Here is a 16,757-nt window from a genome sequence, read left to right as displayed (position 1 = left end):
GCTCTGGAGAGATTTAAAACTTTTATTGGTCAATAAACAGGTCTGTACTTTTTTCCCTTTCCTTCCCCAGGCTAATTCCCCAGACTAATTAGGCAGATCCAATTCCAAACAATTTATTGGCTTGTGCCAGTTTGTGAATTAAGCTCATTTGGCAATTCATTAAACAGGTTGCTCTGCCTGGGATCGTAGCTCATTTGCCAATACCACCCAAGTGGGAAAACTTCAAAGAACTCACCTGGGGTGCTATTGGTTTCCTAAGAGCTACTGGCCTTTTCCTGCCTTGGAGGCGATAAACTTGTTTTTGTGTGAGCCCCAGAAAATTATGCCTATAGGTGGCTGTAGTTCTTATGTATCCTTCTGCATGCAGCACCATCAATGTGTGTCAGGGTTTGTGGAGTTCTGCAAACAAACAGAGGTAGGTCTATGCCTGCAAGGAGCTTACAGTCCAAGTTTTAGCAGTGGGAGGAAGGGAAGAGAGCCAAAGGTAGGGATGGATGAATGTGAACAAATGCAGTCACATGCTCAGTAGCAGTTGGTGTGATTAAAGGCCTAAGTCAAAGCTGCCCCACAGCCCTATTGACATCCAGACAAGCAAGAGGCCTTATCCGAGCTCAAGTACACACACTAGCCTAGAAGAAGGCCACTGAAGGGTGTTGCCTGGGGAGAGGTTCAAAGGATCAGGGTGGGAGGCCTGAGGTTCCCCACCCTAGGAGGGGTGGTCTGTCAATAGCATTTGGCCTTAGCAGCTAAAATGAGCTTCCATATGTGATGATGATGATGAAGATAACGAGATTATCTAATTAGATAAACCTGCATTGCAGGAGGTTGGACCAGATGGCCCTCAGGGTCCCTTCTGACTCTGCAATTCTATAATTCTATAATTGTGCCCCACCCATTTGACTGGGTTGACCTAGCCACTCTGGGTAAAGGTAAAGGTAAAGGTCCAGTGACCAACTCTGGGGTTGCGGCACTCATCTTGCTTTATTGGCTGAGGGAGCCGGCGTACAGCTTCCGGATCATGTGGCCAGCATGACTAAGCCTCTTCTGGCGAACCAGAGCAGCGCACGGAAACGCCATTTACCTTCCCGCTGGAGCGGTACCTATTTATCTACTTGCACTTCGACGTGCTTTCGAACTGCTAGGTTGGCATGAGCAGGGACCGAGCAATGGGAGCTCACCCCGTCGCGGGGATTCAAACTGCCAACCTTCTGATTGGCAAGTCCTAGCTCTGTGGTTTAACCCACAGCGCCACCCACGTCCCGCCACTCTGGTACCTTCCAACAAATATAAAAGCATAATAATTCACTCCACGTGGGGCTGCCCTTGAGACTGACCCAGAAACTCCAGTGGGTGCAGAATGCCGCAGCAGGACTCCTTACGGGGTCCTTGCTGCGGGGTCACATTCATCCGGTACTATACCAGCTGCACTGGCTCCCGGTGGAGTACCGGATCAGGTTTAAGGTGCTGGTTTTAACCTTTAAAGCCCTATATGGCCTAGGACCCTCGTACTTACGGGACCGCCTCTCCTGGTATGTCCCACGGAGGACCTTACGGTTTTCAAATAAAAACATCTTGGAGATCCCGGGCCACAGGGAGGTTAGGCTGGCCTCAACCAGAGCCAGGGCTTTTTTGGCCGTGGCCCCGATCTGGTGGAACACTCTGTCAAAAGAGACTAGGGCCCTGTGGGACTTGACATCTTTCGACAGGGCCTGCAAGACAGAGCTGTTCCACCAGGCCTTTGGCCAAGGCGCAGTCTGACCCCCTCCTTCAGTAATCCTCAGAGAACTCTAGCACAATGGTTGCCATTAATTTGATTTTGAATTGATTTTAGAATAATTGATTTTAGAATGCATTTCAATTAATTGATTGTGATTTTATGTAAACTGTGTTACTTTTATTGTTGTTAGCCGCTCTGAGCCTGGCTTCGGCTGGGGAGGGCAGGATATAAATAAAAAATTAATTATTATTATTATTATTAATTATAAAACATCAAACTTTAAAAACTTCCCAATAGAGGGCTGCCTTCAGATGTCTTCTGAAAGCTGTATAGTTATTTATATCCTTGACATCCAATGGGAGGGCATTCCACGGGGTAGGCACCACTACCGAGAACAAGCTGGAGGCAGAAGATGAAAGGGGACAGTTGTCACCATGGACTATGTGAGTGCTTCTGAAAGCAAGGCACTCCTGCAACAAGATGTTTTCTCTTCATTTTTGCCTCCATTTGGTGGTATACTGCTTCTAAACATGGATGAGCCATTTACCTTTCGTAGCTAAGAACCATTGATATGGATCTGGTTCTCCAAAAATCTGCTCAAGTTCCTCAGGAAGAAACAAACAAACCCATGGCACTGACACAGCAAAGTGTTCATTCTCTGAAGTGCCTGTACCTGGATGTGAGGTACCAACAGGTGGCATAGATGGTTCACTGAATGTATGCCCATCCTTTCACACCCCCACTGCATCATGGATTGTGTAGTCTTTAGGGCTATGTGCATTTTTTCTGCGTGCAAAAATTAAGATGGTAGTAGCAGCTAAGGGCAGAAATATCAAGGATTCGTGGGGGGGAAATAAAAAGTCTTGGAAATGTAGAGATGCCAATCATATGTCATGCTTGTTAATGTAAGAACAGATAGTAAGTTGATTCCTTGAAATGTCAAGCAGAATTTCTAATGGCTGCCAGAACTTTTGGATCAGGATTTAGAAATTATGGAAATTTAATATTTGTCCTGATCCAGACTTGTCATGGAACTCTACAGGAAGGAACTGGGATGAATTGGCAGAGATCTGAATGCTTGTTTGTGGCCTCTGAACTTCTCTGCAATTAGACTCTATATCTACCTATTGGTATATAAAATTAGTTGCCATGACTCAGAAAATAAATAACCAATTAGTAACCTATTTATGGTAATGTTGTAATATTCAATGCAATCACACTGCTATTAAAAATTGAGACATGCAATTAGATGTATCTGAGATAAACTTGGAGGTGCAAAGAGGGAGAGAGATATGGTCTCCCTGGATACAGTTCTACGGACAGTTCCATGCAAGTCTCATTTATATCCTCAATATAAAGGCTCCAAGTAGATATTTGCCTACTTGGCCCCTAGCCTTGATCTGTGGCAGCAGGGATGCAAAGCCCAGAGAGCCAAAACCAAAACTGCAGCCTCATTCTTCTATTTTAGGCTAAACAATTATTAGAATAATAATAATAATTTATTATTTATATCCCACCCATCTGGCTGGGTTTCCCCAGCCACTCTGGGCAGCTTCCAACAAAATATTAAAATACAGCAATGCATCAAATATTAAAAGCTTCCCTAAACAGGGCTTACTTCAAATGTCTTATAAAAGTCTGGTAGTTGTTGTTCTCTATGACATCTGGTGGGAGGGCGTTCCACAGGGAGAGCACCTCTGCTGAGAAGGCCCTCTGTCTGGTTCCCTGTAACTTAACTTTTCGCAGTGAGGGAACCACCAGAAGGCCCTTGGTGCTGGACCTCAGTGTCCAGGTAGAACGATGGGGGAGGAGACGCTCCTTCAGATATACTGGACTGAGGCTGTTTAGGGCTTTAAAGGTCAGCACCAAAACTTTGAATTGTGCTCGGAAACGTACTGCAAGCCAATGTAGGTCTTTCAAGACCCGTGTTATGTGGTCTCGGTGGCCGCTCCCAGTCACTAGTCTAGCTGCTGCATTCTGGATTAGTTGTAGTTTCCAGGTCACCTTCAAAGGTAGCCCCATGCAGAGTGCATTGCAGTAGTCCAAGCGGGAGATAACCAGAGCATGCACCACTCTGGAGTCCACGGGCAGGTAGGGTCTCAGCCTGCGTACCAGTTGGAGCTGGTAAACAGCTGCCCTGGACACAGAATTGACCTGTGCCTCCATGTACAGCTGTGAGTCCAAAATGACTCCCAGGCTGCACACCTGGTCCTTCAGGGGCACAGTTACCCCATTCAGGACCAGGGAGTCCTCCACACCTGCTTGCCTCCTGTCCCCCAAAAACAGTACTTCTGTCTTGTCAGGATTCAACTTCAATCTGTTAGCCGCCATCCATCCTCCAACCACCTCCAGACACTCACACAGGACCTTCACCGCCTTCACTGGTTCTGATTTGAAAGAGAGGTAGAGCTGGGTATCATCCACATATTGCTGGACACCCAGCCCAAACCCCCCTGGTGATCTCTCCCAGCGGCTGCATATAGATGTTGAAAAGCATGTACCGTTAATGTTGGTCAGACCTGAAACACAGAAGGCAGGATGCCTCCTTACCTTGAGACTAACCAGTTCTCCATCTAGCTCAGTATTGTCTACACTAACCAGCAGCAGCTCTCCAGGATTTCAGACAAGGGACATTCCCAGATGTTGGGAACTGAGCCTGGGACCTTCTGGATGCAAAGCTGATGATTCACATATGGAGAAACTAGTGTTAGAGACCTTGGGTTGGTCACTACCTCTCAGCCTAACCTATTGTCAGGTATGCTGGCAGGCACAGGAGTTTTCCCCTCCCTCCAGTAGCTTCTGGCAGGTTTATAGTCTGTTTTATTTACGACAACATACTGCAGGTACAGAAGATCCCAATAGAGAAAAAAGAGCAATTAAATATCCCAATAGAGGCAGAAGAAATAAAATCAGTAATAAAAGAATTAAAAAGAGGGAAAGCCCCGGGTCCAGATGGCTTTACGGCAAGCTACTATAAAGAAATGGAAAATATTTTATCGACACCACTGAGAGAAGTAATGAATAATATTCTGAAAGAAAAAGAAATACCAGACACATGGAAGGATGCATTCATCACTTTAATCCCAAAACAAGATTCGGATCTGCTGCAAGTTAAGAACTACAGGCCAATTTCGTTGCTAAATGTTGATTATAAAATCTTCGCAGGAATACTGGCAAGTAGAGTTAAAAAGATATGGCTAGAATATATCCATGGAGATCAGGCGGGCTTTCTGCCGGGCAGGCAAATGAAAGATAATATTAGAAATATAATAAATACTATAGAATATCTGTCTGCCAGGTATGATAAGCAAGCCATATTGATGTTCATGGATGCAGAGAAAGCATTCGATAATATAGTTTGGGATTTTCTATTAAAACAGTTAGAATACATGGAGGTCGGTTTGAATTTCTTTAACGGAATAAAGGCAATCTATACGGAGCAAAAGGCTAAACTGATTGTGTGGCTATTCCCTCCCCCCCACAGGTGGAATAAATGAAGACAACGGACACAGAGTTTTAGGTTAATGGGCGAAAAATGGCCACAACTTTATTGATTACAGGAAAGAAGGGTATTGGCTTTAGGCATTGGCCCTAACCGACTATCCGGTCTGACCGGGAAGGGTTAAACACCAACAGGGGGAGCCACCCGAGATGCATATCCCTGGGCGCTCCCCAAGGGGTTACCGCTCGGGGGCGCGCTTTAGGCCCTAGCCTCCGTAGGTTTCGGACGAGGCGTCGCCCCTCGGAGTCCTTTAACGAACTACCCTTCAAGCATTGGGGGAGGTGATGGCGTTCCTCCCCCCCAACCTCATCTGCATGATAATACCCCGGCCAATGCCTACCGCCAAAACCGAGGGAGTTGTGACGATTTGCTACGAGGTAGGCGAAAAAACCAAGTGGCTCACAAAACCAGCCAATTAGCCAAATGGAAAAACTCCTACCAGGCCCCTTGCGGCGACCAGCCGAAGCCCATAGCAAGGTCAGTGGCAAAACCTAAAGGGCGGGTGGGTGGGAAACTGCGTCGTCTCCAGGGAAGAAAGGGGGTGAGCCAGGGGCTGCCCTGACCTTAAGTGGCCCTAGGAAGGCCCGCCCCTGCCGCCAGCCAATTGGCTGGCGCCACAGGGTATGCTAATTGGGTGAATCCCTGTCTCCTGCGAGGCTGACGCCAGCCTCGCAGAGTGTGGGCGGGGTCGTGATCCCACAACCCCCCCTCCTCCTGAAGGTCGGAAGGGGCATTGTGTGGCTATTCCCTCCCCCCCACAGGTGGAATAAATGAAGACAACGGACACAGAGTTTTAGGTTAATGGGCGAAAAATGGCCACAACTTTATTGATTACAGGAAAGAAGGGTATTGGCTTTAGGCATTGGCCCTAACCGACTATCCGGTCTGACCGGGAAGGGTTAAACACCAACAGGGGGAGCCACCCGAGATGCATATCCCTGGGCGCTCCCCAAGGGGTTACCGCTCGGGGGCGCGCTTTAGGCCCTAGCCTCCGTAGGTTTCGGACGAGGCGTCGCCCCTCGGAGTCCTTTAACGAACTACCCTTCAAGCATTGGGGGAGGTGATGGCGTTCCTCCCCCCCAACCTCATCTGCATGATAATACCCCGGCCAATGCCTACCGCCACCGAGCCGCAAGCCGGCTCGCCGCCAATACCCTCAGACCTGTAACCAATCCCTAACGCCTTGAAAATTATCTGCCAACCAAATAGCATTGCCAGCATCAGATAGATGCACGCCATCCCAGTGATAAAGCATTTCCTTGTCAAACCGTATGCACGCCATCCCAGTGATAAAGCATTTCCTTGTCAAACCGTATGCATGGGTGCTGAATGACCCGACCGCCCCATGCGGCCACTCTACGAGCCACCGTGCGCTCCACAATCCTCCTAGCTTTGTTCACAGCCACGGGTTTTTCTGCATCCCTTTCCAACATCGCCTTTCCAGCAAAGATGACCAGATTATTGTAATGTTTTCATGGGATGCCCTCAACAATTCCAAGTCATTGATAATGTTCCATATCAAGTCCACCCCTTTCCTATACGCCAAGTCGTTCTCGCTCAGCTGGATGACCATGGCACTGGGTGGGCCCTCAATGCCACTCCCACCCAGGGCTGCCACTCTACGCACCACCGCCCAATGCCAGGCTTTCCTAGCCCTGTTTATGGCTATCGGGCACCTGCAATCTCTCCAAACCCGCCTCTCCATCCACGAGGCCCCAAATAAACTAGTAGTGACGTTTGGGTAAGAGGCCTTAAGTTCCTCCAAGTCACTAAAGATATGCCACATCAAGTCGACTGCCTTTCTGTAAGCTAACACTTTTCGCCTAATTGGATATCTAAAGCATCTGGGGGCCCCTCCGCCGCCTCTCTGGCCCTAATAGCGGGCAACATTTTTTGGCCCAGCGCATTCTCCTTCGAGAGATCCAAGATATATTTATGTAGCTAAGGTGCGGCCCGAGACCGGAATTGATGGCGCGGACCCTGGCCCAATGCACCATGCTGTGCCCGATTATCCAGATGCGCGCCCTCGTAGCTCCTGCACCCTAGGTCCCCATTAGCGGCATGGTTTATATCCCAGTGGACGGTGCAGGGCCTATACTCCAAATATGCATCACAACGTCACCTGAAAGCAAAAGAAGGTAACAAAGCCAGGTCAGGTATACTGTGAACAATCACAAGGTCTTATGAATATATCCTTTATATGCATCAGACTTCCCTTAATGCATCAGACTTCCACTGCCCCCAAGTCCTTCATCCTTTCAGATGAGAGTCCCAAATGCACTGCTGTGGTGGCGGCCCCAATCCGAAAGGAGTTAACCGTGAATTTAGCTGAGGGTAAACCTCAGGCAGCAATCGCCCTTCGCATAACGTGCATGGACTGATGCCGTGCAAGGCCGGAGCCATCCCAATGTTCGAGGAATGGACCTGAGACGGTTGGTCCCATGTACATGAATTGTTTAGTGTCCTTTACTGCTGATCGGTTTTGGAACATTGGACATGCAGGACTAAATTGGATCTGAACAAGGTCAGGTCTCTCAAACTACCTCGGGCAATGGAATCTGGTTGGCCCTTACAAACCACTTCGCCACTGCGCATAGCGCCAAAGGCAATGGAGTATGCAGCTGTAAATAACTGGGCCTTGTCCTCGGACCAACAGATACTTCTTAATTTTCTTCCTTCTTGTTGTTTTTTTTTTTTATGGTTTATTATTATTATTATTATTATTATTATTATTATTATTATTTTACATTTATTTATTTATTTATGAATTAGCATAGAATGTCATAAGTTAAGGGCCTTCTACCATCACTTTTAGGAGGCTGCGGCCTGCGCCAGCCCCACAGTGCCCTTCACACTAAGAAGGCCACACCAGGGTCTCTGGATTAAACAACCTTACAGAAAAAAGAGATTGCCGCCTACTGGATGTTTAAGAGTCTTTGCTGCACGACCCAGCACTCTCCAATGTACCAAGTATTGCAGAGCTTCAGCCTTGGTAGGAGGCGTGTGAAGCTTAGGATTTTTTAATTTACCTTGAGGTGTGTTAAGCGTAGGTTTTTGGTTTTTTTTTTTTTTTTTTTTTTTTTACTATCATTATTATTGTCATTATTATTATTATCATTATCATATTTTATTATTATTATTTTATAAGTTTGCCTTGAAACTCCATAAAGTCCACCCAAGCCCTTTTAAAAGATCTAAGCGTGGGCTTGGCTCCTGAAGCTAATACTCCCTTCAGGACATCATGTTCCCAAGGCTCCAAAGGTGCTCCCGGAATGGCTGTGGCAATTCGCTGCACCTGTGCATCCGTGATGCCCTTGTTAACCCCAGGGGTAAATTTGTTAGAGAAGTAGATGTTTATTTCTAAGCACTAAAGGTCAAAGGTCCGGGACAGGTTTGCCACTCTAGGAGTGCGATAATTGTTTAGACGGGACACTTCCCGAACTGATTCTTTGGTTTGGGGGGGGGGTTCCCCCGAGTTAGGGGGTAATGAAATGAGGATCCTGAGGCCATAAGAGAAACTCTTTGCTGCCTCTATTTTTAGGGTATCTATCGAGAAGGGTTCTAAGAGGTGAGGGCTCAACAGAAGAGAACATCCCAGTCAAGGGCCAAATTAATACCAGTTTCTGGCTGTTCTTTTTGGCGGGTCTGTGAGCTTTTCAAGACCCCTGATGGAAATGCCCCCTGCTGCCCGGAAAAGGCTGTTTACCTTTAAAACACGAAGACGCTGGGTGGTTACCTAGGCACTTCTCACATTCATGCACATACTTACAATTTGGCCCTTGGCACACACCCGTGTTGTACTCCCAGCAAACCTCATGGTGAGGGACTCGCTTGGCTTCAAATTTTCTGACTTTCCTTTTCCCACATAGGGACCCATATGCTCCATCCAGTAATTCTGGTCGCTCGGAACACAGCAGGTTGTGGGCAGCAGGAAGCTTTTCTGAATCGTCCTCGGCATCAGAAGGCTTACTTCTTTTGCTCTTCTTGGCCGAATGCTTCTTCTTACTTAGACTTCTTTCTCCCTTCCACAGCATTCCCTGTGGAATACTGGGAAAGTCTGGGGTATACTGAGAGGCAGAAAGGTTATAATTGTAAGCATGAGCCCTACCTCCCGAGGATCTGTCATTGGAAACCCAGGGACACGTAGACTGTAATTATGTGTGAGGATGCATAAATGGATTGCTACCCGAATGTGGAACCCTAAATAAGGAGGCCAAAGTGCAAAGGAGCTCCTCACTATTTCGGAAGAGGCCGTAGTGACCATGGGCCTGAATTGTTGGTAAAAAGGTTTCCAAAGCAGAGGAAACACTGACTAGGCCTGCGGGTTGCAGGGCACAGGAGGCTACCCTAACCCATCTTGGACACAGGACTCACTGTTGAATCATTGGCTGCTCTCAGCACTGCTGCGGTGGCCGCGGAGGTACCAGGGCGGTCCACAACGTTAGGTGGCGTATCCGGGATGCATTCTTGGGTGAGCGCAAGAGGTACCGCTGCCACCTGGCCTGCGGGCCTATATTGCCTATAAAATGTCTAAGAGCATTGAAAAAACTGTGCCAAAGTATGTGGGTTACTAGGCACTACGAAGGCCTGAGGCCCCTCTTGGTTCCCTTATGCCCCCCCCCCCCGATACAGTAGGCATTACAAAGCCTGGGACCCCTCCTGGTTCCCTTGTGCCACCCCAGATATAGCGGCATTTTGAGCAGACGTAGTTTGATACCCTTAATTAGCCTGGTTCAGTAAAATCAACGCCAACTAGCTTGGATTATATGGGTGAGGTGCGAGCAATATCACAGTAGTTCAGTATTGTCTGCACTGGTGAGTTTAAAGGAATCAAAGATGCCTAACTAATCTCCAACAAATTGTATTTAGCTGCAAACAATATCACCGTAGCTCATTATTATCTGCACTGGATAGCAAACCAAAATACCAGCCCACACCTCAAGCAATGTATTTAGAGGAATACTGAGTCTATAATAAACAGAAGAGCACCTTAGATAATGTCAGCAGCTATGCAGCAAGCTAGAGGTAGAATTATACATTGTAACCCAGCAATACAGCAGTGAAAGATGATAAGTTGACTTATGCAACAAACCTATAAGCAAAGCAAAGCTCCCAAAAGCCCTTAAGCACTATTATCAAAATCAACCAAATGATTTAAAATTGCCAGATTAAATATATACTTATAAACTAACTGATGAAATACCAGAAAGAGATGAACGTAAAATGGCATGAGCTATTTGCTTTAGATTCCCTATAACCTGTATGCGAAGCTCGCAAGAGATTGCAGGCGAAGAAACCCTTTAATAAATCAAATGATGTAAAACCTGGATCTCTTTTCCTTATAACTATGAATTGACTATACCAAATTATAAAATTAAAGCCTAGGCAGAGAGTAAATGACACAGCTCCACAGAGCACCGCAAGCTGAATGAAATAATTTGAATTCCAATATACTATGCACTAATGCTTCAATTTGATTTAAATGTGTTTCCTAAATTCCCAGAATGAAATTCTCGAGAGTGTAAGTATAAACAAAAGCAGTCAATTAATTAGAGGATATTAATTCTAAGATAAGCCTAGCCAGAGACGCTGTAGCCAGCTCTATGCAAGCTTATGCACCAAGAGGAGGGGCTCCCTGCAGCCCCTTGCATGCTCATATTTAAGCTAGGCTCTATTAATAGTTGCGCTATCATCCTTTGTTTATATTGCTTGTGTTTATTTCCTTTGTTTATATTGTTTATATTGCTTTTGAATTTAAAACCAAATAGAAAGTGAGGGGCACTCAAAAAGTAGATCCCACGTGGTTTTGCCTCTCCTAAAATGGCCGCCGCCGCAAGGCCACGTGGGCAATCAAAATGGCGGCCGTAATGCGTTCCCACTGCCTAGCGGCAAGGAACATGTGCGGAAACACTTAACGCTAGCCCTTTAACACTGAAAAAATTCCACAACCGCAAGAGCAAAACCTGCAGGCATTCCCCACGTACCCCTTATGAACATTAATTATTTCCCTGGTTTTTCCGACGGTTAGGCTTAAAAGGTAGGGTTTTTAAAATTACTTCCCACGTGGAGTGCCTATAGTAAAATGGCAACCGCCCGGAAGGCAATGTGGGTGGATGAAATGGCGGCAGGGGCACGGTGGTTGCCTGGCAACGGCACAGCTGCTTCCGATGCTTTCCAAGTCTAAACTTCCGCGCGAAAATAAAACAGCCTGTAGAACTCACCCCCTCAAGAATGCTGCTGAAATGATTATTTGACAAGAAATTCTGCCCCCTCACCCCAGCAGGAAAATGAAACACAACCGGCACCAAATGCAGCCCGCTCTCCTCCCGCAGCTGCCATCCACCTAATTGCACCACGCTCCCCTGCACAAACCCCTAGCTAAAGCATGAAGCCCCAACAGCAAAAACCTGATTGGATGGGTGCGCTGTGTCCTCCGGCCTTTCTTCCTTGAGCTCCTTGCAGGACAGGCAGTCAGCAGTCGAGGGCAGGCAACGGATCACCAGAAAAAGCTCCACAAAGCTGAATAAATTCTTCTGAAGGGGGCATGCAGCAGCAGGCAAGGCAAGCTCCTGAGGGCAGGGAACTTGCACCAAAACACACAGAGCTTCCTGTAAAACTGTAGACGTGAAAGAGATGCTGGAAGGAAAGCACACAAACACACACACACAGTGATTTTAGCTCAATAACAGCTCCCGTGTTAAACTGCAGCAGCTGGAATGGAGCGCAAAGGGGGAAACCCCCAGAAGGAGAAAAGCCCCACAAAAATAGAGATAACAACTCCTGAAAATCAAGCAGTTTAGAAATAAAGCAACACCAGCAGCGAATGCTGAAAATTCCCTGTAAAAGAAAGGGAGCTTTTTCTGTGAAGCTACAGCATATTCCACGAGGTGCCCTGCAGCTCAAGAACAAAGGCAACAAAGAAGCAAGGCAGGAACGCTCCAGGCAAGGCAGATAAGATCTCCCACAAGCAGGAACAGCTGATATGCGGGAAACGTGAGGGCTGGCCGGGGAGAGGGGAGAAACGAAGGGGCAGAATGGAGACTGTTTAAATTAGCTGGGGAGAGGGAAAAAACAAGGGGGGCAGAACGGAGACCGTGTAAAATCAGCTGATTAAAGAGCATTCAAACCATGGGGAGAGAGGGGGAGAAGCAAAAGGAGGAAGGATGAGGAAATTCTGAAGCACCTCTGCTGACCACGGGAACAATAAACACACACACAAACAGCAACGCACCAGCGGAATTAAGGACGAATGGCAATGCAGTCACCCCCCAGGCACCCCAATCAATTAAAATTCAGCCAAAGTACCCAATTATGAAGAGAGCAGCGCAATAAATGCGAATTAAGCAGCCCTCACTCCTAGAGGAGAAAGGAATAACAAAAGGTAAACTTCCCTGTGGTCCAGCAGCTGAGGGAAACCCAAACTGCAAACTGCAAACTGCGTCGTCTCCAGGGAAGAAAGGGGGTGAGCCAGGGGCTGCCCTGACCTTAAGTGGCCCTAGGAAGGCCCGCCCCTGCCGCCAGCCAATTGGCTGGCGCCACAGGGTATGCTAATTGGGTGAATCCCTGTCTCCTGCGAGGCTGACGCCAGCCTCGCAGAGTGTGGGCGGGGTCGTGATCCCACAACCCCCCCTCCTCCTGAAGGTCGGAAGGGGCATTATAAACAACGTGGTGTCAGAAGAAATAACGGTAGCGAAAGGAACGAGACAGGGCTGCCCACTCTCCCCGCTGTTATTTATAACAGTACTGGAAGTACTTCTGAACTCAATAAGACAAAATAAGAAGATAAAAGGGATAAAAATTGGTCAAAACGAATACAAAGTCAAGGCGTTCGCAGACGATCTGGTAATAACAACAGAAGATCCGTTGAGCTCAATAAAAGAGATATTGGAAGAACTTGAACAATTTGGTAAGGTGGCTGGCTTCAAGCTAAACAAAAGAAAGACTAAAATAATGGTGAAGAATTTAGACTCGAAGGTTATTGAGGAAATACAACAACAAACAGAAATAGAAGTGGCCAAAAAGGTGAAATACTTAGGAATATGGATAACCCCGAAAAATATAGATTTATTTAAGAATAACTATGAGCAGGTATGGAAAGAGATAAGGAAGGACCTTGAGAGGTGGGGGAAGTTGAGATTGTCATTCTGGGGTAGAATAGCCTTAATTAAGATGAACGTGCTCCCGAGAATGTTATTTTTGTTCCAGAACCTACCGATAATTAAGGGCACTAAGATATTCAAAGAGTGGCAAAGAGAAATCTCAAAATATGTCTGGCAGGGCAAAAAACCAAGGATTAAGTTTAAATTGCTAACAGAAGCTAAAGAAAGAGGGGGATTTGCTCTGCCAGATCTGAAACTATATTACGAGGCATCGTCTCTTTGCTGGGTGAAAACGTGGATAAAATTGGAAAATAAGGAACTATTAGATCTGGAGGGATTCGACAACAGAGCAGGATGGCACGCGTACTTATGGCAGGGGAAGAGGAAACACAAGGGTTTCAAAACACATATCTTTAAAGGCCCTCTGATAGAAGTTTGGGAGAGGAATAGATTCTTATTAGAACCTAAAGTACCACACTGGCTATCCCCATTGGAAGTTATGAGCATGAAAAAAGTAAATATGAGAGGTGATTGGATAACCTATGAACAATTGTTAACAAAAGTAGGGGGGACATGGAAACTGAAACCGTACGATCAGGTTAAAGAAAAAGTATTTGATTGGCTACACTATTTCCAAATAAACGAAATGTTTAAACAAGACATCAAAGAGAGAGGTTATGCGGACAAAGAATCTAAATTCCAGACTGAAATAATAAATAATGACTATAAAATCCTTTCTAAAATGTACAATATGCTACTGGAGTGTAATTTGATAGATGAGGAAGTGAAGTCGGTGATGATTCATTGGGCAAGGGACATCGGTCATAACATATATTACGAAGAATGGGAGAAACTTTGGAAAAAAAACCTCAAATTCACAGCTTGTATAACGTTAAAGGAGAACCTCATGAAGATGTTTTACCGATGGTATATAACACCTGCAAAATTAGCAAAAATATATAAAACTTGCAACAAATGCTGGAAATGCAGGGAAAAAGAGGGATCCTTTTTTCACATGTGGTGGGACTGCAGAAAGGTCAAAAATGTTTGGGAAAGTGTATATAATGAAATGAAGAGTATATTAGGATACAACTTTGAAAAAAAACCGGAGGCCTTTTTGTTAGGACTAATAGGAAGTGACATAAAGAACAATGACGGCAAATTCTTTCAATATGCAACAACGGCCGCAAGGGTCCTACTAGCTCAAAATTGGAAACAACAGAACATACCGACGCTTGAGGAATGGAGAGCAAAATTGTTAGACCACGCGGAGATGGACAGATTGACAGGGAAAATTAGATATTTAAAAGACCAAAGGTTCATTGATGACTGGGGGAAATTTGTGGAGTATCTGGATAATATAAGTGAGGGTCAGATAACGCTAGTTGGGTTTAAAAAGGCTCTGTGAAAAGGTTGGAATATTGTCTAAAGAGGAAAAAGAAAAGGAAAGAGAAAATAATGTCAATATAAACTAGGATTTGTGTGAATTTGTTAAACAAGGGTATGGATGATTCGAGGGGAAGTTGAAGGAAGTCTCAAAGAAAGGAATCTGTGATAATAAGATGTAAATTGTTTTATTTTTTGTTTGTTTAAAAACAATAAAAATCATGTATAAAAAAAAGAAACATAGAAGGCAGGATGCCTCCTTACCTTGAGACTAACCAGTTCTCCATCTAGCTCAGTATTGTCTACACTAACCAGCAGCAGCTCTCCAGGATTTCAGACAAGGGACATTCCCAGATGTTGGGAACTGAGCCTGGGACCTTCTGGATGCAAAGCTGATGATTCACATATGGAGAAACTAGTGTTAGAGACCTTGGGTTGGTCACTACCTCTCAGCCTAACCTATTGTCAGGTATGCTGGCAGGCACAGGAGTTTTCCCCTCCCTCCAGTAGCTTCTGGCAGGTTTATAGTCTGTTTTATTTACGACAACATACTGAGAGCAGCATTAAGCAACCCTCCCCACGGATGGCAGTTGCTCACTCTGAATCTCCTCCCCTTCTGCAGCAAAAAGTATGCCATCAGCCACCTGTCTCTCCCCTGCGCTTCCTTTGTTCCTTGATCCTTTCAGTCCTCCGAGTTTGGGGGGAGGGAGGGACTTCTCCACCACTCTCAAGAATGTAATATAATATTTTATTATTTGTACCCCGCCCATTTGGCTGGGCTTCCCTAGCCACTCTGGGCAGCTTCCAACAAAGATTAAAAATCTCCTAAACACTCCCTCCCTCCTGGTTGCCTAGCTACTATCTCAAAGCTGTCCAGCTCTTCCCCTGACTGTGCAGCCTCTGAATCTGCTGGTCTCACTGCTTCTAGGAACATGGAAAGTAAGGGGGGATCCTCCCTTCCCCCTCTGTTAGAAGCTGCTCTGTCTGTGACCTCCATCTTCAGAGTCAGACCAGCCTCTGGCATCCGATTAAGACCAGCCCCTGACACCTATCATACAGGGTCATTATCTAATAGGTTGCTTTGGGGCTGAGTAGGGATTTTTAATTTGCCTGCTATTGGCTCTTTGTACAGTTTGTTTCACCTGCTCTGCATTGTGGTTTCTGGGGACTGATGCACTTGACTCTAGGGAAGAATGATGCAGGAATCTCCCCTACTTACTTTTATGGTGCGACTTGGAGAAGGGGTAGGCAGAATGCCATCTCAAATGCTGCAGGTGTTGTCTGATAGGTTATAGCTAGCTCTTTAGTATCTCTGTGTTATATTAAGTCAATTTAGTGACCCATAGTTTCACCCAGTCCTATCTGTCTTGCTGTTTCAGCTCTAAGCTGCAAAATACTATCTGCTGTTTTCAGTACCATGGAGAGCGCTCATATATCAAAATGTCTATGATACCATTCCATCATTACAGAAGTCTTTCAAACAGCTTATTGCCTCCAGATGAAAAGGTTGTTTTCAAAGCCCTAACAAATTAAAAGATCAGATTCCGAAATGGATTTTTCTGCTTATTGGAAATAGGCTCAGTCTTCAGCCATGTCATGCTCCAGGTTTCCAAAGGATGGTCCAGTTTTCTTTCTCAACACGACAGATGGGCTTGCGGTTTGTTTGTTTGTTTGCTTGCTTGCTTGCTTGCTTGCTTGCTTGCTTGCTTGCTTGTTTTCTGGCTTGGGTTGAACTCCTGCTGAACAGGTGGTCCTCAGGCATGAAGTGCTGTCAGAGGGAGAGGTAACAGTGATGCCCAAAAAAGAAAGGAAGTGATGCTTTCTAAGCTGAATGATGGACTTGGATCATAGTATCAGAGAATCAGAGTTGGAAGGAACCCCAAGGGCCATCTAGTCCAATCCCCTGAAGTGCAGGAATCCTACCCACAGCAAACCACCAAATTTCTGGTCAGCAGACAGAAGCACTGACCCATTGCACTACACCACACAGACAAAATTAAGTTCTTCACATAGTAGATTATTAAACTACGGAATTTGCTCCCACCAGAGGCAC

General features: G+C 45.9%; 1 protein-coding gene across 1 annotated transcript in view; it reads left to right on the top strand.

Annotated features, from left to right (window-relative positions):
• Positions 1 to 16,757, top strand: part of NTSR1 (neurotensin receptor 1) — a 129,079-nt gene that overhangs the window by 107,634 nt on the left and 4,688 nt on the right. The window lies entirely within an intron of this gene.

This window comes from Podarcis cretensis, assembly GCF_951804945.1.
Source record: "Podarcis cretensis genome assembly, chromosome: 6".
NCBI classification, from domain to species: domain Eukaryota; kingdom Metazoa; phylum Chordata; class Lepidosauria; order Squamata; family Lacertidae; genus Podarcis; species Podarcis cretensis.
Note: the sequence above shows the minus strand (reverse complement) of the source record. Positions and strands in the feature narration are given on the sequence as shown.